A 27,025-nucleotide genomic window follows, 5' to 3' on the forward strand; every position below is an offset into this window, starting at 1 on the left:
GGTGGGTCATGCAGCAAGACAACGACCCTAAGCACACAAGTCGTTCTACCAAAGAATGGTTAAAGAAGAATAAAGTTAATGTTTTGGAATGGCCAAGTCAAAGTCCTGACCTTCAATCCAATCGAAATGTTGTGGAAGGACCTGAAGCAAGCAGTTCATGTGAGGAAACCCACCAACATCCCAGAGTTGAAGCTGTTCTGTACGGAGGAATGGGCTAAAATTCCTCCAAGCCGGTGTGCAGGACTGATCAACAGTTACCGGAAACATTTAGTTGCAGTTATTGCTGCACAAGGGGGTCACACCAGATACTGAAAGCAAAGGTTCACATACTTTTGCCACTTACAGATATGTAATACTGGATCATTTTCCTCAATTAAAAAAATGACCAAGTATAATATTTTTGTCTCATTTGTTTAACTGGGGTCTCTTTATCTATTTTTAGGACTTGTGTGAAAATCTGATGATGTTTTAGGTCATATTTATGCAGAAATATAGAAAATTCTAAAGGGTTCACAAACTTTCAAGCACCACTGTAAACTTATCCCTGCACGCAAGAGCATGAGCTAGCAGAAGCAGGGCCAGGCTTGGCATGCACACTCAAGCAACACTCTGTGCCAAGCCTTAAATCATTCTGTGTTTATGAGAAGTTTCAGCAATTAACAATTCCCTGTCCTGCAACCACAATACACTGCAATGATTGCTATTAAGGAGATATTTTGCGTCTATTCAATCCCAAAATTAAAAAAAAAAAAAACTGGACAGTTATAGTAGGTGAGAGACTTATGTACATTTCAATGAAAAAAATCCTTTTGCACTGAGATTCGGGTCTGCTTCAGTCATCAGGATAGTTAAAAATATGCAACAAAAAAAATCAATAAAAAGATAAGGACCTTTTTTCCCTTTTATCATTAATTATAGGAAGCTAATTGGGCATGATTGCATTGATTAGTAATCTACTGTAGCTTTGAATGGAAATAGAATTTTACAGCTACCTGAGCTGTGTAAATTGGTGATATTGGTGGACAAAATATTTAACAGTTATTCCATGAAATCAAGTCGTACATTAGCCAACAGCTGATTAGGTGCGTAGCACCAAGTTGGCTATAAGCCATGTATGACAAGACTGAGTGGAATAACTGTTTTATTCTATCCACATTCACTGGATTTTGAGAACCAGAGCATTTTTATTTTTTGCAAAGTCAATAAATAACTTCATACAAAACGTCTGACAAAATAATTTCCGTTTAGAATGTAAACAAACTGGCAAAATGACAGTAGCAATTTGTGAAAAATGCTATAATAATCACATCACATTATCTCTAGCCGCTTTATCCTTCTACAGGGTCGCAGGCAAGCTGGAGCCTATCCCAGCTGACTACGGGCGAAAGGCGGGGTACACCCTGGACAAGTCGCCAGGTCATCACAGGGCTGACACATAGACACAGACAACCATTCACACTCACATTCACACCTACGGTCAATTCAGAGTCACCAGTTAACCTAACCTGCATGTCTTTGGACTGTGGGGGAAACCGGAGCACCCGGAGGAAACCCACGCGGACACGGGGAGAACATGCAAACTCCACACAGAAAGGCCCTCGCTGGCCCCGGGGCTCGAACCCAGGACCTTCTTGCTGTGAGGCGAGGTGGTCTAACCACTACACCACCGTGCCGCCTGCTATAATAATAATTCTTGAAAATAAAAAAGATACATTCTTACCATCAAATATTTAATTTGATATTTTGTTGCTCTTTTTGTATTTTTGGGGGGTTTGTTTTTGAGTAGAGTTTTTATTTCATCCTCGGTTGGTTCAGCAACACACTCTGCCATTTTGTTTTCCTCTACTCACAGTATATGAGCTGATATCTGAGTAGTAGAGTAACCAATCAGAGCATGCGATTGCTCATGTCCAGTGAACATGGACAGAATAAATGGACAATACACTATATGGACAAAAGTATGCATATGCTTGACCCTGATCCTCCTGTGGGACTTCCCCAAACTGTATGTTTATTTCTGTAACATCTCACAAAATATCAGGTCATTCTGTGGCTGGGAAGTTATTTAATTTGAGGGGATTCCCTAGCAAATAATGTGCATGAAATTGCTCACTTTGCACAGTCAAGCAGAGGAAGTCTGTGTGCGCATGCACATGTTCTTCTTCTTCTTCTTCTTTTGGGTTTTACGGCAGCTGGCATTCACAGTGTTGCATTACTGCCATCTACAGGTTTACCTTGACCATGCACTGACAGTTCCATCATTCTGTCGCTAAATGAACAGCTGATCACACCAAGGTGCTCGCTGACCGCCGATATTTATTAGTTTGGTCCTGTGTTTCCTTTCCTTCACAACATAACATCTTTTCTTCTTGCTTTCCATTATTGTAGTCGGTTTTTCACGTTTCATTAGCACACTCACATCCTCCATTTTTCTCTCCTGTTTCAAATTTGTATCCCACAATGCCTTGTGCAAACCCACCACGTGATGCATGATGTAGTATTTTGAATTCGGTCATGGTGAAGCAGGAAAAAAATAACAGAAAATCTAGGGCCACGGGGAAAAATACAATTCAGTATTTTCCACTCCTGTGGATATGTGACCGTAAATGAGAAAGGGTATACTGGGATTCATGCCTTTTTTTATTCTACACTCACTGTGCATGCACATATTTATCATTTAAGTGTTGGCAGTGAATAACATAAAAGAAAAATGGAGGAGAGCAATCAGCCAACCTACAGAACAAATAACCTTTGTGATTAAGGTTTGTTTTGCCAGTTCTATTTATTTTATCACTATGGCATTGACAAATTGTCTCACAAACATCATTTTTTGTTGTTCATAACTGGTGGCTTATATAAGTGACACTGATTTCAAAAACATGTTGTGGGTGCTATTGGCCTTAAGTGATCAGTCTCATTAAATCAGTCTCATTAATAATACCATTAATTTTGGTGTTTAATAATAAATTACCAAACAGCTAAATTATGGTATATTCCAAACTATTATGATCACTACTGATGCAGCAATAATGTATTACTTACCATATTACATAGACACTACAGCCAATAGCACTCATATACACTTGGGTGAAGGCAATTTGGAGTTCTTTGAGATTGTGTGACTTCAAGTATACAGTAGCAACAGACAGACAAGCACAGTTTAACAGAATAATTGAATTTATTATAACAATGATACTAAACAGATAATAGCAGTTTGAATACATTCAATATGGTCAACATCAATATATACAAGGCATAAACAGTGAGGTGTGTGTGTGTGTGTGTGTGTGTGTGTGTGTGTGTGTGTGTGTGTGTGTGTGTGTGTGTGTGTGTTTGAGAGGGAGAGTGAGGGTGTGTGTGTGCGTTTGTGTGTGTGTTGGGGGAGGTGAGAATCACCTCGTGGTCTCTTGAGACAAAGGAGTCTGTCGTGGTTGCTAACCCACTCCCTATAACATTACCAAATTCACTGAAATCTTGATGAGGTCAAAATATGTGTAATAATGAAATTAAAGGATGTTAGTGAGGATAGAGGAGAGCATGCATAACTTATCTTTTTGAAACAACAGAGAGAGAGCAGTGTAGAACACAATGATCAGTGTGCACAATTAAACAGTTTCTGAGTTTAAATTCACACTACTTCATAAAGCTAATTCCTAAGACTAGTTTGCCCAAATGCCAGCCTTACTTCTAGTATCGATGTCTCTATGCAGGATATGCAGAGATATCCCGAAGTTTCGCGGAGTTTCACAGAAAGTTCGTGGGTCGCTTCCGTGAAAGGCAGAGAATTCCTTGATCCGAAGCTTCATCGTTCGTGAGGAAAAGTCTCTGATCAATAATGTGCACAGCGATTAAGTCAGAAGGAATCCGGTTGCTTCTAACTTTTAATTAACTGCTTGGGCTGCAGTCGTAACGTTACTTATAATAAACAAATAAACTGGTTGTAACTCAATATGAGTGAGACGGAGCAACTTAGGTACTATTTTTACTGTGGCCAGTGGTATATACGAAAGCGCGCTGAGTCCTTTTTCTTGCAAGGCAGACGTGTTGATCTTGGATGTTCATATGAGCGGGTGTCTCTTTATGTCTGTATGACGCGACGGTCCACGACGAGAAAGAAAGAATTCAGGATGTTCGAGTCACTTATGGAGTCGGGGGGGACGTGACGTAGGTAATCCTGCCTAGGCGTGACGTAGGTCATCGCGGAAGTTAGTTGATGGAATTTGTAGTTCTAGACGGGACTGTGGCGGTACCTACAATGTGCATATATAGGTTTTTTCAGCGATGAAGCCTTTTAAAATTAATGGATCACATACAGTATAGACACAAATGCAAACCAGATTGGAGATTGTAATAGAAAGAAAATTGTAATGTAGTATCTGAGTATTCAGTGGAACACAGTAAGGACCATTAACAAGAGGCACATGGCAAACAGCACTGCCCAGATCTTGCTGAGATTGGACAGTTGCTCCAGACTCTGTGATAAAGCAATAGGCTTATTAAAGAGGCTTGCAAAAAGCCAGTGGCAAGTATGAATGAGAACCAGGTGTTTTGACAAATCCAGGTCATTGTGTGCATGTGTAGTAGGTTGAAAATGCTGCATATTTAGTTTTCTATGTAAACAGGCACCTCCCTAATTTTTGATAATTGAACTATACTAACATTCATCCTAACTAATATTTTACACAGACATCCAGATTCATGCATGGTTTTACCGCAAGGTAATACACATTTACACCAGTAGAGGGTGCTCTCTTGCACTGCTGTGACTTTATTAGGGAGACTCTAGCTACCCAGTTTTGCTCATGCGTAGCTCTGAATAAATAAGTTCAGGCATGAGCAAGACGCTAACTTCGGTTCTCTCTCTTATTGATTCACAGTGAGTCACAGACATATTTTATGTATATACTGGCTATGCAGTGCTTCCTAGCCTGTGTAACCCTTGCTGCCGGTCCAGGTTTCCCCTAGGTCTGGTGCCGGTAACAACTGGGGGCTCGTCCGGGATCATTCTAGCGCTACTGCTGGGTGAAGCGAGTGCCGAGACGACGTGAGCCTGTGCGTACAGCTTCAGGGAAGGTTGCAAGCCCGTGCGTCATCCAGAGAGTGGAAGGCACCAGTGTAACGTCATGATGGCCACTGTCACCCCACTGCGGATGCTGATCTACAAGATCCAGAAGAGTCTTTTATATTTGAGTGCCAACCAGCTATTGGCAGTTGTGAGTTGGATTGAAGATGGCAGCGCAACTCACAATGTTGCTGAATTAAGTGAACCAGAACTGTATGACCTGATCAGTGACTACCTGAGAAGCAAGAAATTGGGTGCTATGGAGGACGAAGGCATGAGCCAACTCTTCCTCCTCGATGACAGGCTGACCGACCTGCTGGCTCCAGATGTTGGGGGAAATGGAGTTGGCCAGACTGCACCTAAGATGGGACAGGTGACTGGAGATTCAACAGCCCATCGAGAGCAGTACTCCACTCTACCTCACCCTGACCACAACCATTCGGACAGACACCCACTCACACCCACTACAGACACTTCCACACAGCCATCCCAGATGAACAGAGACATTCACACACTCCCAGCACCTCCAGGAGGAGACAGCGGTCTGCCGGCTTGGAACTTTGCCACTTCTGCATCGACCAGGCCATTCACAGCAGGTGTTGGTGGCATTTCCCATGGCAGAGTGAGTCTGTCTCCCAGCTTAGGAGATCAGGTACTGAGAGTTAATGATGTTGCAGCTCTGCTTCCATGCAGGGAGTTTAAGCTACATGGTGGACAAATTTCTGATGTTGGTTCTGATATGTCATACAGTAATCTTTGTAAACAAATAGATGAAGGGATGCATGAAGGTTTTACTGAGTCAAAGGTAATTCGCAGTGTAATCAAGGTCATAAAACCGGGTACGTGTAGAGAGATGTTATCAAACAAAAGTGACTTAACTGTTGATGAGCTTAAGCGGTTTCTCCGTGCACACATCAGAGACAAAAGCAGTAATGAGCTTTTTCAAGAGCTAAGTAATGCTAAACAGCAAGACAAAGAGAGCCCACAGCAGTTTTTGTACAAAATAATGGGTTTAAAGCAGCATGTTTTGTTTGAGTCTCAACAGCCTGGTGCGGAGTTTAGCTATGACAAAAAGCTTGTTCAGGGCACTTTTCTCCACACACTTTCTCCAAGGGTTAAATGAGAAAAGCAACCATGTTCGACATGATCTTAAACCTCTTCTCACAGATTTGCAGGTTAGTGATGACTTTCTCTTAGATCAAATCACTAAGTCTACTAGTGTGGAGACAGAAAGATTAAAACCCCTTAGCATAGTAGCTAAATACTGACCAGTGACTGTAAGCCCTGCTCAGCTTGACAGTAGTGACCCAGCTAAGCAAAGTACGGTTGACACTGAATTACAGGCTAATCGTGCTGCTATTAGAGAACTGACTGCACAGGTGTCCTCCCCGACCAAACACCTAGCCCAGGTGGTAAAACCCACTGACAAAGTGACACCGGGGGACCCCTGCTCAACTTCAGCCCATCCTCAGTCACGAACATCTGAAGCCCGAGGCAGATGCAGCAACTGTGTACAGCAGAGCAAGGTGAGCTGCCCTCACTGTTTTGTGTGTGGCCAAACTGGACATCGTGCCATTGGCTGTCTTCAAAGAAAGGCATTGGGAAATGGGTTGAGGTCACTGGAGAGGGGCAGCCAGTGACCGTGATAGCTGAGGAGCCCCTAGCATAAGCCAGCCACTCTAAAACAACCAGCCTGGTAAAAGCAAACACACAGTGCCAACCACTAACAAGAAAGCGCCTAGCACAGCTCATAGGAAAACGATGTATGGTCTCGTGTTATTAATGGAGTCCCTCTTCAAATGTTGCTCGACTCAGGGGCTCAAGTGACTATGGTGGGGAGAGCATGGATGGAAGAAGCACTTCCCCGTGTCCAAATCCAGCCACTTGACACCCTCCCTCTCGATGACCCTCTGGCGATTGCTGCGGCTAATGGTACAAATGGGCAGATGTTGAACTTCAGGTCTGTAGCCATAACTATGGAAATATCACCACACAAGTACCAATGTTAATCAGCCAGAACTGTCTTAGCTGTCCTCTTTTAGGCAGTAATGTCATAGTCGAGATAATCAAAGAACAGCGAGAGGATGCTGATGTTTCTGCTTTACTCAAAGAAGCTTTAAGTATCAGGGACAGTGCAGTGGAAGCCCTAGTTTCTGCTCTCCAGGCTTTGACCCCAGATGAGACAACCCCGGAGTGCAGTGTGAGGACAGGGAAGAGAGGCGTAACTATTCCTGCAGGGCAGATCTGCGAGGTGAGGTGTAGAGTCAGGGAAGGGCCAGGGGGTGGGGCTATGCTTTTTCAACCCAATCTAGTGAATAACTGTCCTGAGGGTTTGGAATTGTTTCCCGCCTTAGTTGATGTTCCCAGGGGGTCCACAAAAATTGTTAAAATCCCTGTTCAAAACCCCACTAAACATGACATCTATCTCACAAAGAGAACAGTTTTAGGAACACTGGAGGAAGTTACTGAAATTGAACCAGTTAACTGTTTCCCTGGCGGTTCAGAGCCAACATCCCATTCCACCGTTAACACGTCCTCAGCTCAGGTCAGCACAGACAAGCAGAGAGAAATGAGTGAGAAACACAATACAAAAGACATAACAAAACAGAGATGGCATCCACCTGTTGATGTGTCACACCTGGAGGAGCATGAACAAAAGGTTGTTAGAGACATGTTGTAGGAAGAGTCGGATGTCTTTGCTTAAGATGATTCAGACATTGGTTGCATCCCAAGCTTGCAGCTAAAAATCCATCTCAGGGATGACACACCAATGCAAACATCCTACAATTCAGTTCCTAAGCCCTTGCACAAAGAAGTGAAGGAATATGTCCAAAACCTGCTCGACCATGCCTGGATCAGGAAGTCCACCTCATCCTATTCATCTCTGGTGGTTTGCATCAGAAAAAAGGACAAGACCTTACATCTGTGTGTTGACTTTCGGGGCTTGAACCAAAAAAACATCCCCGACCGTCACCCGCTTCCACGCATCCAAGATCTGTTGGATAGTCTGGGGGGATACTCATGGTTCTCGATACTTGACCAAGGCAGTGCATACCACCAGGGTTTTGTAGATGAGAGTTCCAGACATCTCACTGCCTTTAGCACGCCTTGAGGACTTTATGAGTGGATCCGTCTCCCGTTTGGTCTTACAAATGCCCCAGCTGCTTTTCAGTGGCGCATGGAGGGAGTCCTTGATGGTCTAAGGGATGAGTGCTGTTCGCCATACTTGGATGACGTACTTTGCTTCTCCAAGACCTTTCATGACCATGTTGAAGACTTGAAGCAGGTACTCTGCTGCCTGCGAGAGCATGGTATTAAACTACGTCCAAAAAAATGTGAACTGTTCAAAAGTCAAGTCAGATATTTAGGGCGCTTAGTGACTAGTGAAGGTGTCCAGATAGACCCTAAAGACCTTGAGGCAGTTCAGCATTTGAAGGATAGAGAGCCAAAGAATGTGGGGGAGGTCAGGGCTCTCCTAGGGTTTCTAGGCTATTACAGAACATTCATACAGGACTTTTCTAGGACAGCTAGGCCACTGTTTAAGCTAATAGAGAGTCCTAGTGAGTCTAGCCAGAGAGCCACCCTAGTGAGAGTTAACAAGACACAGTCAAAGAGCACAAAGAGTGGCCAGCCTACATCCAAAACACCTATCCATTGGACACCAGAGCACAGTGCCATAGTGGCATGCCTTGTTGACATGCTAACCAGTCCACCCATCCTCGCCTATCCAGATTATAACTTGCCCTTTGTCCTTCACACCAACCCCTCAAACGAAGGTCTGGGGGCAGTGATCTATCAACAACAGGGAAACAAACTCCGTGTTATCACTTATGGTTCCAGAACACTCACACCTGCTGAAAAGAGCTACCATCTCCATTCTGGCAAGCTGGAGTTCCTTGCATTGAAGTGGGCAATCTGCAATAAATTTAGAGATTACCTCTATTATGCTCCCACCTTCACTGTATACACGGATAACAACCCCCTTACCTACGTTTTGAGCATGGACAGATTGAATGCAGTTGGACACTGTTGGGTGGGTGATTTAGCTGACTTCCATTTCACCATCAGATATCGGCCAGGCAAGTCAAATGCAGATGCTGACGCCCTGTCACAATGCCCTGTACATCTGAATGACCACCAAAAAGAGTACACAGAGACAATGCCCCCTGATGTAGTCTCTGCCATCTGGCAGGGGGACAAAGCTGTGAGAAACAGTGACGTGCCATGGGTGGCCGCATTACAGTTGCAGTCTAACATAGATGACACTCCTGAAGGCATTCCGGTTATCACTCCAGAAAGTGTTAGGGCTGCTCAGAAAGAAGATGCTTCCATCTGTGAAGTGATCAACCTAAAGAAAACAGGATGGAATCCTCAGGATAAAGGAAAGAGACAAATGGGATGAGAAACACACAGACTAATACATGAATGGAACAGACTCAAGCTTGACAAGGGAATATTGTACAGGCAAACAGGACAGCGGAAACAGTTGGTTCTCCCCAGTAAGCTGAAGGTGACTGTGTTGAAGCACCTGCATGATGATATGGGGCATGTTGGCGCTGACAAAGTCATCCATTTGACACGAGAAAGATTTTATTGGCCTTTTATGCAACGCGACATTGAAGACTATGTCATTTGCCAGTGCTGTTATGTTAAACAGAAGCGACCTAACATTCCAGAGAGAGCGCCTATGGGTTCAATCACAACCAGCGCCCCTTTTGAACTCATCTCTGTGGACTATCTCCATCTTGAGTGGAGTAAGGGTGGTTTTGAATACATTTTAGTTTTGGTAGATCACTTTACTCATTTTGCCCAGGCATATGCAACCAAAAACAAGTCAGGCCGAACTGCAGCTGAAAAGATCTTCTATGACTTCATTCCACGCTTCGGGTACCCTGAAAAGCTCCATCACGATCAGGGCCGTGAGTTTGAGAACAGCCTTTTCCAGAGATTCCAGCAGCTGGGAGGAATTGCCCACTCTCGAACCACTCCCTATCATCTGCAGGGGAATCCTGTGGAGCGCCTGAACAGGACACTTCTACAGATGCTCCGCACCCTGCAGGAGGAAAAAAAAACGAGTGGAAGGAACACCTACCCCACATAGTCCACGTGTACAACTGCACAAGACATGAGGGGACAGGTTACTCCCCATTCTTTCTCCTATACGGGAGAGCCCCATGCTTGCCCGTAGATCTGCTCTTTGATTGGAAACCTGAAGAAGAGCTACAGTCCAGACAAGAGTATGCACAGAAATGGGCTTCTCGCATGCAGGAGGCATACAAGATCGCCTCAGAGAACAGTGGAAAATGCTCAGCTAAGGGGATATTATAAAGAATATTATGCTAAGGGAATACAGCTAAGGGGATATTATAAGAAATATTATGATCAAAACGTTAAAGGCATTGTGCTACAGCCTGGAGATAGGGTGCTTGTCAAAAATCTGTCAGAGAGAGGCAGTCCAGGCAAACTTCGGGCTTACTGGGAGAGGAGAATTCATCGCGTCGTTGAAAAGATGGGAGATGGACCTATGTATAGAGTTCAGCCAGAGACCAGAGATCGAACCCTTTGTGTCCTGCATCGCAATCTCCTGCTACCTGTTAATGATTTGCCATTGGAACAAGATGAACAGAGTCAGTGTGCACCCAGGAAAAGACAAAAACACAGAGACAATCACAGAAACAACAGTGAGACATTGGAACAGGAGTCTGAACACTCCGATGAAGAGGAGGAATCTACATATTGCCTCCGGAACATACCAGTGTATGACAGGAGGAGGGTCAGACCCCCAATTCCTCAGTCTAACCTAAAGAATGAACTCAGTGCTGTAGCCCCAGAATTCCAGCCAATGAGAAATGGAACAGAGACAGTTCAAATGGCCCTTTTCCACTACCCTTTTTCAGCTCACTTCAGCTCGCTTCAGCTCACTTCAGCCCGACACGGCTCGCGTTTCGACTACCAAAAACCAGCACGACTCAGCTCGTTTCAGCCCTGCTTAGCCCCTAAAACTCGCACCGTTTTGGAGTGGGGCTGAAGCGAGCCAAGCCGTGCCGAGTGAGGTTGGGGGCGTGAGCAGACACTCCCCTGTGCACTGATTGGTGAGGAGGAGTGTCCTCACATGCCCACACACGCCCCGCGAGCGCGCTGGGATCTGTAAACACCGCAAACCCGGAAGAATTACGAATTACGAGAATTTCTGAAGCCTTATGCGCCTCGTCTCATCTATACGCTCTTGCCAGTATCTGTTGGCGTTGTCGGTGACAACAAGCCACAGCACCAAGACCAGCAACACTAACGACTCCATGTCCTCCATGTTTATTGTTTACTCTCCGGGTTGTGAGACTACCGCTGAAAAGATCACTGAATCAGTGACATACAGAGCATCGTGCAGGAGTTCGCGGAGCACAAGGCTCGTCGTATGTCCTTCAAATAATGCGCGCAGTAGGCTATTGATGTTTTATTATGAGCCATGTACAGTATGTCGCCTAATGTTTTTTTGTTTCTGAGTTACATGTTCGTTTGAAGGACTTAATGTACAAAATAACATAGTTGCACCCCGTAGTGTTGAAATTGGTAAACACAGTGCATTCAGTGAGGTTTGCACCGCCCTCCTTTTATTTCTGACTCTTCCTGTCACCGTTGCAGCCTCTGAGCGCTCATTCGTATGCCCTTCAAATAATGTGCGCAGTATAGGCTATTGATGTTTTATTATGAGCCATGTACAGTATCCTAATGTTTTTTGTTTCTGAGTTACATGTTCGTTTGAAGGACTTGATGTACTAAATAACATATAGTTGCACCCGGTAGTGTTGAAATTGGTAAACACCGCAGTTGCGGACATTTTGTAGCCTAAAATGATGTTATGATAAGCTTTAATAAAGGGCCCGGTCATTTGCCCCGCCCCCGGCCCGGCTCTGACTTGTTCCGCCACTGTCACTGATGTCACTGTTTGCGCTGCTTAACGACATCACGTGACGTCCACCCACTTTCACTAACTCCACCCAATGTGTCCACCCACTTCCAGCCAGCACGGTTCAGCACGGTTGTAGTCGAAATGCAACTCCAACAGCCCCGCTCAGCTCGACTCAGCTCGACTCGGCACGGCACGGCTCAGCCGCGTTTGTAGTGGAAAAGCGGCAATAGTCAGCAACCTCATGAACCTAACCCAGCTGCAGCCCCAGATCAAGTGCAAAGACTCGTACCAGCTGCTGCAACACCAGCTGAGGAAATATTAGGAGAACTTGCAACAGATAACACTACAGATGAGACAGATTCAGGTGAGCAGGTAGACAATAGTGAGCCGGTACCAGAACCATCAGGGGATGAAGTGCAGTCGGTGAGGAGGTCAACCCGAGCACTGAAACATCGAGAAATGCTCACATATAACCACCACGGACAACCTTCATATCAGTCTTGGAGGCCAGGAGCAAATCTGATGTTTGCCTATGCCCCTTACCCCATGTCTCATGCCCCCTTGCCCTTCAATCCATGCCCCGTGCCCTCATTTTACCCTCCTGTCCCTGAACCTTGTTACTATCCCACACAAGCAGTATGGACATGTTAGTGATGACGAACACAGTGACTTGACTTGAACTTGACTTAAAGACTACGTCTATACACACAAACTGGCTGTACACTGACAATGTTTTTTTTTACACCTGAAAACTACACAGCACTTGTGTTAGTTTGGTTCTAGATGTCTGGAGACATCTCTTGAAGCAGGGGCGAGTGTAGTAGGTTGAAAATGCTGCATATTTAGTTTTCTATGTAAACAGGCACCCCCCTAATTTTGATAATTGAACTATACTAACATTCATCCTAACTAATATTTTACACAGATGTCCAGATTCATGCATGGTTTTACCGCAAGGTAATACGCATTTACATCAGTAGATGGTGCTCTCTTGCACTGCTGTGACTTCATTAGGGAGACTCTAGCTACCCAGTTTTGCTCATGCGTAGGTCTGGATAAATAAGTTCAGGCATGAGCAAGATGGTAACTTCGGTTCTCTCTCTTATTGATTCACAGTGAGTCACAGACATATTTTATGTATATACCGGCTATGCAGTGCTTCCTAGCTTGTGTAACCATTGCTGCCGGTCCAGGTTTCCCCTAGGTCTGGTGCCAGTAACACATGTCACATCATACTTGTGACAAAAGAGCAATACATGATGTTGGTTAAAAATCCTTAAAATCTTCAATAAGTGTTGTGCTTGGATTGTGCCAAAAACTTTGTGATAAACATTGGAATGAAAACATTGTCATTGTTATAGTAAAGTATGGCGGTAGCAGTATCCTGTTTTTTTTCTTTTTCATAGGCTCAAGTTGATGAAAAGAAGAAGGGGAATGTGGTACAATATATCAAAAATGTGAAATAAAATAAAGGACATTTTTACAGAGAGGGGGGTGGTACAGTGGTGTAGTGGTTAGCACTGTCACCTCACAGCAAGAAGGTCCTGGGTTCGAGCCCAGTGGCCGACGAGGGCCTTTCTGTGTGGAGTTTGCATGTTGTCTGCGTGGGTTTCCTCCGGGTGCTCTGGTTTCTCCCAAAGACTCACATTTGGTGAGTCTAATTGGTGGCTCTAAATTGACCATACGTAGGTGTGAATGTGAGTGTGAATGGTTGTTTGTCTCTGTGTCAGCCCTGCGATGACCTGCCGACTTGTCTAGGGTGTACCCCACCTCTCGCCCATAGTTAGCTGGGATAGGCTCCAGCTTGCCTGCAACCCTGTAGGACAGATAAGCGGCTACAGATAATGGATGGATTTACAGAGAGGGTTTTTTTGTTTGTTTTTTGTAAGGGGGGGTGGGTTGCCATTTCGGTTTCATGACAAAATCTAATGCTACATACCCTTCAGAAAGCTCGCTGGATGGATCACTTACACTCTCTCTGGTTCAAAAATATCTAAAGTGACTGTGATTATACAACCCCGATTCCAAAAAAATTGGGACAAAGTACAAATTGTAAATAAAAACAGAATGTAATAATTTACAAATCTCAAAAACTGATATTGTATTTACAATAGAACATAGACAACATATCAAATGTCGAAAGTGAGACATTTAGAAATTTCATGCCAAATATTGGCTCATTTGAAATTTCATGACAGCAACACACCTCAAAAAAGTTGGGACAGGGGCAATAAGAGGCTGGAAAAGTTAATGGTACAAAAAAGGAACAGCTGGAGGACCAAATTGCAACTCATTAGGTCAATTGGCAATAGGTCATTAACATGACTGGGTATAAAAAGAGCATCTTGGAGTGGCAGCGGCTCTCAGAAGTAAAGGTGGGAAGAGGACACCAATCCCCCTGATTTTGCGCCGACAAATAGTGGAGCAATATCAGAAAGGAGTTCAACAGTGTAAAATTGCAAAGAGTTTGAACATATCATCATCTACAGTGCATAATATCATCAAAAGATTCAGAGAATCTGGAAGAATCTCTGTGCATAAGGGTCAAGGCCGGAAAACCATACTGGGTGCCCGTGATCTTCGGGCCCTTGATGGCACTGCATCACATACAGGCATGCTTCTGTATTGGAAATCACAAAATGGGCTCAGGAATATTTCCAGAGAACATTATCTGTGGACACAATTCACCGTGCCATCCGCCGTTGCCAACTAAAACTCTATAGTTCAAAGAAGAAGCCGTATCTAAACATGATCCAGGAGCGCAGACGTCTTGTCTGGGCAAAGGCTCATTTAAAATGGACTGTGGCAAAGTGGAAAACTGTTCTGTGGTCAGACGAATCAAAATTTGAAGTTCTTTATGGAAATCAGGGACGCCATGTCATTCGGACTAAAGAGGAGAAGGACGACCCAAGTTGTTATCAGCGCTCAGTTCAGAAGCCTGCATCTCTGATGGTATGGGGTTGCATTAGTGGGTGTGTCATGGGCAGCTTACACATCTGGAAAGACACCATCAATGCTGAAAGGTATATCCAGGTTCTAGAGCAACATATGCTCCCATCCAGACGACGTCTCTTTCAGGGAAGACCTTGCATTTTCCAACATGACAATGCCAAACCACATACTGCATCAATTACAGCATCATGGCTGCATAGAAGAAGGGTCCAGGTACTGAACTGGCCAGCCTGCAGTCCAGATCTTTCACCCACAGAAAACATTTGGCGCATCATAAAACGGAAGATACGACAAAAAAGACCTAAGACAGTTGAGCAACTAGAATCCTACATTAGACAAGAATGGGTTAACATTCCTGTCCCTAAACTTGAGCAACTTGTCTCCTCAGTCCCCAGACGTTTACAGACTGTTGTAAAGAGAAAAGGGGATGTCTCACAGTGGTAAACATGGCCTTGTCCCAACTTTTTTGAGATGTGGTGTTGTCATGAAATTTAAAATCACCTAATTTTTCTCTTTAAATGATACATTTTCTCAGTTTAATCATTTGATATGTCATCTATGTTCTATTCTGAATAAAATATGGAATTTTGAAACGTCCACATCATTGTATTCTGTTTTTATTTACAATTTGTACTTTGTCGCAACTTTTTTGGAATCGGGGTTGTACTTTACTCCTATGAATTATTGAGATCTAAAAAGATCATACATCTACACTTCTGCCTGCTAGATAGTTCCAGACTGTTAGCTAAGGAAAGGGATGATAAATAATAAAAGGACATCAACAGTCATGTGAATGTTTTTAAAAATCCAATTACAAAGGTCATAGTTTTTGTAGCATGCTGGATAATAATGAGCAGTCAACACTTTTACGTACTTCTCCATTTCCTCCTTAATGAATCCAGGAATTTGGAAGCTGCTGTGCTGTACATTTAGCTGTTCACAAACAGAAGGTGCCTTTGGTAAGTCTTTGGTGATGGCAGGGAATGTTTAACAGTGTGTATACCAAACTGCAAGGCAATCATGGCTCACATGAGCATCACTTTACATGATGTCACCACACACAGCATTTTGAAAATGCTAAAAAAGAAAAAAAAAACTTTTTGATACAAATTGCATACCATATCAATTTTCTGTGACCATGTTATCAAAATGACAAAATATTCTGTATTCTTTATTGCTAACATCATATACTGTATATGCATTAGAAATACTGCTGATGATGAATAATGCAAAATACAGGTAAGATCTTGATGATCTACAGTAAAGTCAACTGTAGATTGAAGGGCAAATTACATTCTATACTCCTACACAGAAACTCCTTCTAACAACTGAAAGGATCCAAAACCACTTTGAAAATAAAAAAATGGCATACAAGTTATAGAATTATTGAGTATTTCTATCATATTTTGTATATAATTTGTATAAAAATATATAGTATTTGTGTCAATAGCTTAAGAACATGGGGTGGCAGTTGTACAGTGCTGCAGTGGTTAGCACTGTTGCCTCACAGCAAGAAGGTTCTGGGTTCGAACCTCACAGCTGACCAGGGCCTTTCTGTGTGGAGTTTGTATGTTCTCCCTGTGCTTGTGTGGGTTTTCTCCAGGTGCTCCAGTTTCACATTCCAAAGATTTGCTAATTAGGTCAACTGACGACTCTAAATTGCCTATGTGTCAATATGAGTGGGGCGGCACGGTGGTGTAGTGGTTAGCGCTGTCGCCTCACAGCAAAAAGGTCCTGGGTTCGAGCCCCGGGGCCGGCGAGGGCCTTTCTGTGCGGAGTTTGCATGTTCTCCCCGTGTCCGCGTGGGTTTCCTCCGGGTGCTCCGGTTTCCCCCACAGTCCAAAGACATGCAGGTTAGGTTAACTGGTGACTCTAAATTGACCGTAGGTGTGAATGTGAGTGTGAATGGTTGTCTGTGTCTATGTGTCAGCCCTGTGATGACCTGGCGACTTGTCCAGGGTGTACCCCGCCTTTCGCCCGTAGTCAGCTGGGATAGGCTCCAGCTTGCCTGCGACCCTGTAGAAGGATAAAGCGGCTAGAGATAATGAATGAATGAATGAATGAATGAATGAATGAATATGAGTGAGAACAGTTGTTCGTTTCTGTGTTAGCCCTCTGATAGCTTGGCGAGCTGCCCAGGGTGTACTCCAGTTGTAGTCCAGCTTCCCCTGCAACCTTGATGGATAAGCGATATACTGTAGAAAATGGATGGATATTTACAGCAAGGGCAAACAAGTCAATTGGCATAAGCCCAAGCAATAGAGGCCAAAACAGCAAGACAAATGAGCAATGATCAAAGGCTTTAATAATGTCTTTGGAGAAATACTGGAGCAAGACTTTGCACTGACTGTGACTCTGGGTTATTTCAAGGGCTGGATAAATTAGGAACATTTGTGTTTGACATTAAGGTAATTGCTGATTGAAAATGGGGATAGATGTTTTCTTGAATGTTATGTGACAGTTGTTGGCTGTGAAAAATTGGAGACATTGCAGAAGTGGATGTGACACACTGAATGTGCTGCTGGTTAAAAATATTGTCTTTCATTTTATCCAAATGATCACAAATTATAATGAATCACAAACTCTGTACACAATAAAGAAGAGTATCATTTGCATCAGTGGTAACAAGATCAAGAATGTGCCTCAGTTACACTATTACTAACTCCAAAGAAGAAGAAAGACACCTTCTTGGCACGAGGATTGAACCTGCATTCCAGAAATGGAACAAATTAAAACGTGCACTCACAGACCACCACATTTACAGTATTTACCAACAAGGGTGAAGTTTCTGACAACCTGGGTCCAATCCCATCTTTTTTATAGTGTACAGAAGTGGCACTATCTGCCAATGAAATCCAAAACATCGAAGTAGTCTGGCATGGCTTCTTACACAAGATGATAAAGGAAGGCTACAAAAGGAAAAGGTCCCCTAAATGTAATGATCCAGAATACGATGGTCTCAATGGGGAATTGGATTGGAGCTTTAAAGGGGAACTGAAGTCATTTTTAAACTTGCTTTATTTCTTAATTAACGTGTTATTCAATTATGTTTTCAGTTTTATTAACCTTATATCGTGACCCATATTGGCATATTATATTACATTTATCGGCCTTTTTGGTTTTTAGCCACGTTGAATGTAGTTCGCATGGTCCTCGGCAGGCGTCACTTATCCGCGCGATCTTCACGAGACTTGTGTGAGACTTCAAACGTAAAGTGTCAGTGCCATCATTTTGAAAACTGTTTACACAGTGGCCAGATCGCCATATCATTCCAATTTAGATTAATTTTGAGATTTGCCAGCTTCATTAGTGATGAAGATTATTCCATATGACTTTGAGCCAATGTGGAGTAGAGAAGAGTTGGAAAGACGACAGGATAAGGACTAGTCCATCCCGCTGGTATTTACGTCATTACTGTCGCACAATTAAAACGTGCCAGATCAGGCGGATGGTGGGTTTTCAAAATAATAAATACATGCATGTATTTTTGTGATAAATACATATTATACTGAGCACATTTCCCACATAATCCTCACTAAGGTTTCGGACAGCACTACAAAATGGTGTCCCCACTATATACTGCCCTATATAGTGAGTAAGGAGCGATTTTGGACACAGGGAAAACTTCCGGCTTGATTACATCAGCATTCGAAGGAAGGTGCGCGCATCTTTTGACAACATTGATTTCCGCTCTACATTTTACTTTCGTCCTATGAAGTCTCACACAGGTCTCAATGAATTTCATTTAAGGCCATTGCTTTGACATATGGACTGATATATTCCCATCCCATCTCATTATCTCTAGCCGCTTTATCCTGTTCTACAGAGTTGCAGGCAAGCTAGAGCATGTCCCAGCTGACTACGGGCGAAAGGCGGGGTACACCCTGGACAAGTCACCAGGTCATCACAGGGCTGACACATAGACACATTACATAGGATATTTCAAACACTCATAACTTGCTATAGCAGTGACAAAATAGCTGTCAGAAATGCATTCCTACATTTTATAAAATGAGATAAATAGAATTTTGATGATAAAAAATTTGCCATCAGTTCCTCTTTAAACTGTCTAATGTGGATTTGCGAGAGAAAACTAAGACCCAGCCCATGTAGCTATTCTGTTTTGAACAACAACAAAATTACCTGGCACACATTTGCCAAATGGACAATAGTGAACTCCAAAAACAACTTCTATTTGACACATGATCATCTAGATGGACAAAGTTTGAGAATCTTTTGGAATCAGATGCACAACAAATTAGAGGAATAATGATGGATAAGACAGACCATTGTATTCTGCAACTGTTGGGCCGAGTCCTGACAGGAGCACCCTGAGGAGTACAATACTCCACTAAGGGAACATGATGATGATGATGATGATGAATACCAGTCAAACGTTTGGACACACCAACTCATTTATAGGTTTTTCTGGATTTTGACTGTTTTCTACATTGTATAATAATACTGGAGACACCAAAAGTATACTTTTGGTGTCTCCAGTATTATTATACAATGTAGAAAACAGTCAAAATCCAGAAAAACCTATAAATGAGTTGGTGTGTCCAAACGCCCGTAGTCAGCTGGGATAGGCTCCAGCTTGCCTGCGACCCTGTAGAACAGGATAAAGCGGCTAGAGATAATGAGATGAGATGTCATTTCATATATGAAATGACATCTCATCTCATTATCTCTAGCCGCTTTATCCTGTTCTACAGGGTCGCAGGCAAGCTGGAGCCTATCCCAGCTGACTACAGGCGAAAGGTGGGGTACACCCTGGACAAGTCGCCAGCTCATTGCAGGGCTGTTAGGCTAATTGGTGGCTCTAAATTGATCGTAGGTGTGAATGTGAGTGTGAAATGGTTGTTTGTCTCTATCTGTCAGCCCTGCGATAACCTGGCGACTTGTCCAGCCCACCTCTCACCCATAGTCAGCTGGGATAGGCTCCAGCTTGCCTGCGACCCTGCACAGGATAAGTGGCTACAGATAATGGACGGATGTGCATCTTTAACAGACTGATTTCCAAACTTGCTCCATGTTTAGCTTCTGCTTACTATACATCCTAAAATGTTGATTTATCAATGATTTCTTGTCAAACAGACAGTAAGTGTGACAGTCACCCACTGTTTGATGCCTGTTTATCAGGCACAGATATCCCTTAAGACTATGAGCTTTCTGCCATTGTTATACTAATTCCTGGTATTCTGAGTCTCAAGTTCTCAGCTGTTATATTGTAAAGAAAAGGGGGGGGGGGGGGGGGGGGGGAATACCAGTCTGTGTTTTTGATTCTGTGATGGTACTGCCATTGATTTCTATCTGCATTAATTTACTATTTTTGTGTTGTTGGGTTTTTTTAGTGTCAGGTGACTGGTAGATAGATCAGTCATACTGTTAATTTAAGAGCCTTGAATATGCACATTTATACAAGTTTAGTTATATGTGATTTTATGCATTTCATAAAGGAGATGTTACAATATTAACACCATAACTATAACCTTCTGAAGGTTTCATGCAAACTGAAGAGTTATGAATTTGCAAGCAAGAAAGCATGTTGTTAATTGTGGACTTTCCAATCTAGTCTCATTTTGTCCCATTTTCCATTGGCTGCATCTCTCTGTTTTCTTGTTAAGTAGTGTACCAAGCATCTTTCTCTCACTCAGCATCTTTAAATGAATGTAGTTGTTATATTGTATGTTCGATTTACATTCGTCCTTGCATGTTGGATGTCATTTGCATTTTGATATGGCATGGAACACAACACAAGGTTAAATGTTTACATCTAGAGTAAAAAGTAGATAAATATTGCATATAGAGTATAATACCTAGTATAATACCTACAATATGTGCAATATCCATTTTCTACCCAAGTAGACATGTAGGTGGTGCAGTGTCACTTCACTTCAAGGAGGTTCTGGGTTCAAACCTTGTGACCCATTGGAGCCTTCTGGGGGGGGGTTGCCTGTTCTCCCCGTGCCTATGTGGGTTTTCTCCAAGTGCTCTGGTTTCTTCCAATAGTCCAAAGACATGTGGACTACTCTAAATTGCCCATAGGTGTGAATGTGTGTGGTTGTTTGTCTCTGTGTTGGCATTGCAATAGATTGGTAACCTGAGTGTACCCCACCGCTCACCTGAAGGCAGTTGAGATTGGCTCCAGCTCACCTGCGACCCTGATAGATAAGCAGTATAAATAATAGATGGATAGCTTACATACATACTGTGGCAGCGGGGGCGTGGTCAAGCGCCGGTCTGTGACCGGAGGGCGGAGTCAGGGAAGGTAAGTGGCAGAATCACTACACCTGATGTCAATTAACCTGTGTTTGTGTGTCTTCCCAGTGACCGCGCCCTATATAAGGAGACAGAGAGCAGAGGAAGAGAGCTCTCTCCTGAACCAGATGACTTGTGTGTGTGTGTGTGTGTGTGTGTGTGTGTGTGTGTGTGTATAGAAGAGAGTGAATTTTGCATCTGAAAAGAGCAAAATAAAAGAGTTATTGAACTTTATTCTGGCCTGCCGTCTTTCTGTGCTCCTCCCCCTCCTACGAACTGCTACACATACATATTAGTTACTTAAAACAAGTGTGTTATAAGAACTTAGTTCATTACTCATTATTGGCATGGAAGGAATGTAAATGACATACTTTACTTACTGCTGATGGTCACACCACATTGTAAATTGCGTAGTTTGCTTACTGCCGATGGTCATGCCACACTGTAAACTGCGTAGTTTGCTTACCGCCGATGGTCATGCCACATTGATACATATTTTATTTCATTTAGCTTTGACTGTATAATAGTATACAAATCTTGTAGTTCTATTCTCTTATACAGCACAAAGGCAGTCAGGGACCTGAGCTTGAAATTTAGAGGAAAGGAAAGCAGGCTTTTTTCCCCCCAATCTGCCAGGTGAATCACTATTGTGTTCAGGACACACTAAATCAACAGAACAAGCCCCGGTGATTATGTAGCGGCAGACTGACCAAAAGAACACATTGTGTACAAACTTATGAACACAAGACTGCCTTTGCTCCAGAACATGGAAATTAAAATTCTCATCCATCCCTTCTAAAGAACAGCTGTGGCATGACCAAAGCAGTATATACAGTTACTTCTAATTAGTTAAAACATTGTATATGCATATGATGATGCAAATGGATTTTTACATATTGAGTCAAGCTCTAATTAGCAAATGAGTTTGAGTTGAAGCCTCAAGAGCATACAGAAAGACATCAAGCTGCAGGATGCTGTACACTTCCTTCAACAAATCCTGTATGGTGAGTATTCTAGCGACTTCCTCTTAATTACAAAACAATGCTCAGAAAAGTAATTTCAAAAAGGATTTGCACCCCATGGAATATTTTTTTTGTAAATTAGGAACACTGGAACCATAACATCATTGTTTTCTGATGCAGCATGCAGGCACTCTGTTAAATTCATCTAAAAATACCACGAGAGCAAGAGCTTCTCTTGGAAAATACTTCCCCTCCCATTCCTGCAAACCATGTCAAGTTGATAGCACATTACACAAGCACGATGAAAATACAGTGGTGCTTGAAAGTTTGTGAACCCTTTAGAATTGTCTATATTTCTGCATAAATATGACCTAAAACATCATCAGATTTTCACACAAGTCCTAACAGTAGATAAAGAGAACCCAGTTAAACAAATGAGACAAAAATATTATACTTGGTCATTTATTTATTGAGGAAAATGATCCAATATTACATATCTGTGTGTGGCAAAAGTATGTGAACCTTTGCTTTCAGTATCTGGTGAGACCCCCTTGTGCAGCAATAACTGCAACTAAATGTTTCCGGTAACTGTTGATCAGTCCTGCACACCGGCTTGGAGGAATTTTAGCCCATTCCTCCATACAGAACAGCTTCAACTCTGGGATGTTGGTGGGTTTCCTCACATGAACTGCTCGCTTCAGGTCCTTCCACAACATTTCCATTGGATTAAGGTCAGGACTTTGACTTGGCCATTCCAAAACATTAACTTTATTCTTCTTTAACCATTCTTTGGTAGAACAACTTCTGTGCTTAGGGTCGTTATCTTGCTGCATGACCCACCTTCTCTTGAGATTCAGTTCATGGACAAATGTCCTGACATTTTCCTTTAGAATTCGCTGGTATAATTCAGAATTCATTGTTCCATCAATGATGGCAAGCCGTCCTGGGCCAGATGCAGCAAAACAGGCCCAAACTATGATACTACCACCACCATGTTTCACAGATGGAATAAGGTTCTTATGCTTGAATGTAGTGTCTTCCTTTCTCCAAAAATAATGCTTTTCATTTCAACTAAAAAGTTCTATTTTGGTCTCATCCATCCACAAAACATTTTTCCAAAATCCTTTTGGCTTGTCCACGTGATGTGTAGCAAACTGTAGACGAGCAGCAATGTTCTTTTTGGAGAGCAGTGGCTTTCTCCTTGCTACCCTGCCATGCACACCATTGTTCAGTGTTCTCCTGATGGTGAACTCATGAGCATTAACATTAGTCAATGTAAGAGAGGCCTTCAGTTGCTTAGAAGTTATCCTGGGGTTCTTTGTGACCTCGCCGACTATTACACACCTTGCTCTTGGAGTGATCTTTATTGGTTGACCACTGCTGGGGAGGGTAACAATGGTCTTGAATTTCCTCCATTTGTACACAATCTGTCTGACTGGATTGGTGGAGTCCAAACTCTTTAGAGATGGTTTTGTAACCTTTTCCAGCCTGATGAGCATCAAGAATGCTTTTTCTGAGGTCCTCAGAAATCTCTTTTGTTCATGCCATGATACACTTCCACAAACGTGTTGTGAAGATCAGACTTTGATAGATCCCTGTTCTTTAAATAAAACAGGGTGCCTACTCACACCTGATTGCCATCTCATTGATTGAAAACATCTGACTCTAATTTCACCTTCAAATTAACTGCTAATCCTAGAGGTTCACATACTTTTGCCACTCACAGATATGTAATATTGAATCATTTTCCTCAATAAATAAATGATCAAGTATAATATTTTTGTCTCATTTGTTTAACTGGGTTCTCTTTATCTCCTTTTAGGACTTGTGTGAAAATCTGATGTTGTTTTAGGTCATATTTATGAAGAAATATAAAAAATTCTAAAGGGTTCACAAACTTTCAAGCACCACTGTACATGTACTCATGAGCATGTAATAAATATGTTAATTTATTGTGTCTAATAACATATAAACATATTAAAATCCTATGTAATTATCTCCAGGCTGTAATTTTACAACAATCAATCAGAAATTAATCTAGTTACTTATTTAGTTAGTTTTTGTTATTTAATATACTTCCAGTGCATATATCTACTTAAAATGTGAGCAAAAATAAATACATAAGAATAAATAGTATAATATAAATAATTATAAATAAGAACAAAAGTATGTATTCATAAGAATAAAAAGAATATATTTTAAAAATTTTATTTAATAGGTAAAGTATTCAGACATCACATATGGCCAATATTACGTTTTATTATTACCAATACCATTTTTTAATTACTTTATCGCAAAGCTGTTGTTGGCAATCACAGCTTTGAGACGTCTACAGGAAGTAACTAAGTAAATGTAGGGTTTGTTGGTTTTTTTTGTTGTTGTTTTTTGTAGCATTGTGGTTCAGTTTTAGCCCATTCCTTTTTTTTTTTTTTTTTAATACAACTTCATTCCTCAAGGTAATAAGAGACCAGCTGATGGCCTCACAATTTTAAAGTCCTCATAAATTTTCAATGGGATTCAAGTCAGGAGGTTGCCGAGGCCATGCAATGCCTTCAGGAGTTGTGTTGGCTGTATCTCTGGGGTCACTGTCTTGTCTTGCCCATCTAGTCCCCAGCAGAGGTGGACAGAGTACCCGACTTCATTACTTAAGTCAAAGTACACATCCCACTGGTCAAATGTTACTCCGATACAAGTGAAAGTTCATCTCATCTCATCTCATTATCTCTAGCCGCTTTATCCTGTTCTACAGGGTCACAGGCAAGCTGGAGCCTATCCCAGCTGACTACGGGCGAAAGGCGGGGTACACCCTGGACAAGTCGCCAGGTCATCACAGGGCTGACACATAGACACAGACAACCATTCACACTCACATTCACACCTACGGTCAATTTAGAGTCACCAGTCAACCTAACCTGCATGTCTTTGGACTGTGGGGGAAACCGGAGCACCCGGAGGAAACCCACGCGGACACGGGGAGAACATGCAAACTCCACACAGAAAGGCCCTCGCCGGCCCCGGGGCTCGAACCCAGGACCTTCTTGCTGTGAGGCGACAGCGCTAACCACTACACCACCGTGCCGCCCCAAGTGAAAGTTGTCCAGTCAAATTTTTACTTCAGTTAAAGTACTGAAGTACTTGCTTTTAAAAATACTTAAGTATTAAAAGTACATTTTCTGTCAACGCATCATTGTATTATTGCCACAACGCTTACAAAGCCTAATGCTGTTACCAAAGACAGAAACGTGAATTCACAAAATGAATGCATGCTGTGCCATCATGGTGGTTTAACATTAAGCTAGCTAGTCAGTGAAGCTCCACTTGACATGCTAGCAAACTCTTTTCAAATTCAAAATCATACTGGGTAGCTAACGCTACTAGAAAAGAAAGATTTCTTCATTCTGTTTATTTGGCAAGATTATGCAAAAACATATTTCTGAAAGGACTTCAGATAAGTTAACGTTATTCATGTTAGCATAACTCTGTTTTTACATGCTAACTAACAGCGTCAAAGTTAACTAGCTATGTGGTAATGTTAGCCATGGACAAGGCTATGGCAACTTGGCGGGCAAATCCATAGAGTCATTTGACGAACTAGACTGCATAGCTCTACATAGCTCTAAAAGCACAATGTCTTTGCAAGCTTTCTCTTGGAACAAAACATTTACATACCTCAATATGCTTCTGCAGGTTGGATGGTGAGTTTTTGTAGGCTGTGATACGGTTCGTTTTTGGTAAACAAACCAAACATTTAAAATGAAACAAATCTTTAATCCTTTCATAAAACTGAAACATGGGTACCAAGTATGGCCATGGGTGTGTGCATTCCCCAGAAGAACCGCCTGCTTCCATTCTGCCATCAACTGATTGTGTTAAATAATACTGCTGAGAAATCATTGATCTTGATTTTATACAGTCTATGGACGTGACGTGACCCTAGTGATTACTGATAGGCTGTCTCAGTGTCACCTACGAAAAACCAATCACGTTTTAGAAAAGAAAAGAAAAAACATCCACTTTCAAAGCTGCTTCATAGTAATGAGGACCTTGACAGAAATGTAGTGGAGTGAAAAGTAAGATATTTGCCTTTCAAATGTAGTGAAGTTAAAGTCATAAGTTTCCAAAAAAAAAATAATACCCAAGTAAAGTACAGATAATCAAAAAGTCTACTTACAGTAAGTACAGTACTCAAGTAAATGTACTTCATTACTGCCCACCTCTGGTCCCCAGATTCAGTTTCTTGGTTGATGAGATTAAATTTTCCTCTACCCATACCCCAGTCTTCTAGCCCAATAGCATTTGCAGAGAATCAGCGACATACCATGATGCTTCCCATCCATACTTCACTATGGGTATAGTGTTTTTGGGATCATATGTGTAACAGTTATTTTCTCCAAACACGATGAGCTAAATCCATTTAGATCCTCATCTCTGTGCTTCAGTTTCAGCAGAGGAGTTTTGTATGGGGTATAGGAACAGATATGGTTGTGGTGCAGTTTATTGCTTATCATTTTCTGTGTATCTGTTCTTCCTGTTACTTTCACGTCATACTGAAACTCTTTTCAGGTGACTGTGGGCTTCTTACCATTCTTAGCATTATTCTGAGAGTGTGTTAAATTTTGTGTGTCACACTGGTAAAGCAACAATTATTCAGAGTTCCATGAACTTTCCACTTGAAAATGATCAAACCAGTTATATACTGGCATGGTTGTTTAAGGTCTTTGCTATGGCTCTGTATGTTTTTCCATGTGAGTGTTGTTTAATAATGTTGTCCCCGAAAAATTTAGGACGCGCCTTCAGATTCATACCTTAAATAAAAAAGCTTAAATCAAAGCTTAAATAAACTGACTTGACTTCACCATGATTGCTTCTACATTTTTGCAT

General features: G+C 42.2%; 1 protein-coding gene across 1 annotated transcript in view; it reads left to right on the forward strand.

The window, feature by feature from the left end:
- Positions 1 to 21,330, forward strand: part of LOC132897756 (urotensin-2 receptor) — a 137,408-nt gene extending 116,078 nt beyond the window's left edge. Inside the window, exon 3 of the mRNA XM_060938985.1 lies at positions 21,252 to 21,330. The gene's annotated coding sequence lies outside the window, so the exon portion shown is untranslated. The remainder of the gene's footprint in view (positions 1 to 21,251) is intronic.
- Positions 21,331 to 27,025: the final 5,695 nt, after the last annotated feature.

This window comes from Neoarius graeffei, chromosome 14 (assembly GCF_027579695.1).
Source record: "Neoarius graeffei isolate fNeoGra1 chromosome 14, fNeoGra1.pri, whole genome shotgun sequence".
In the NCBI taxonomy this organism is placed as follows: Eukaryota; Metazoa; Chordata; class Actinopteri; order Siluriformes; family Ariidae; genus Neoarius; species Neoarius graeffei.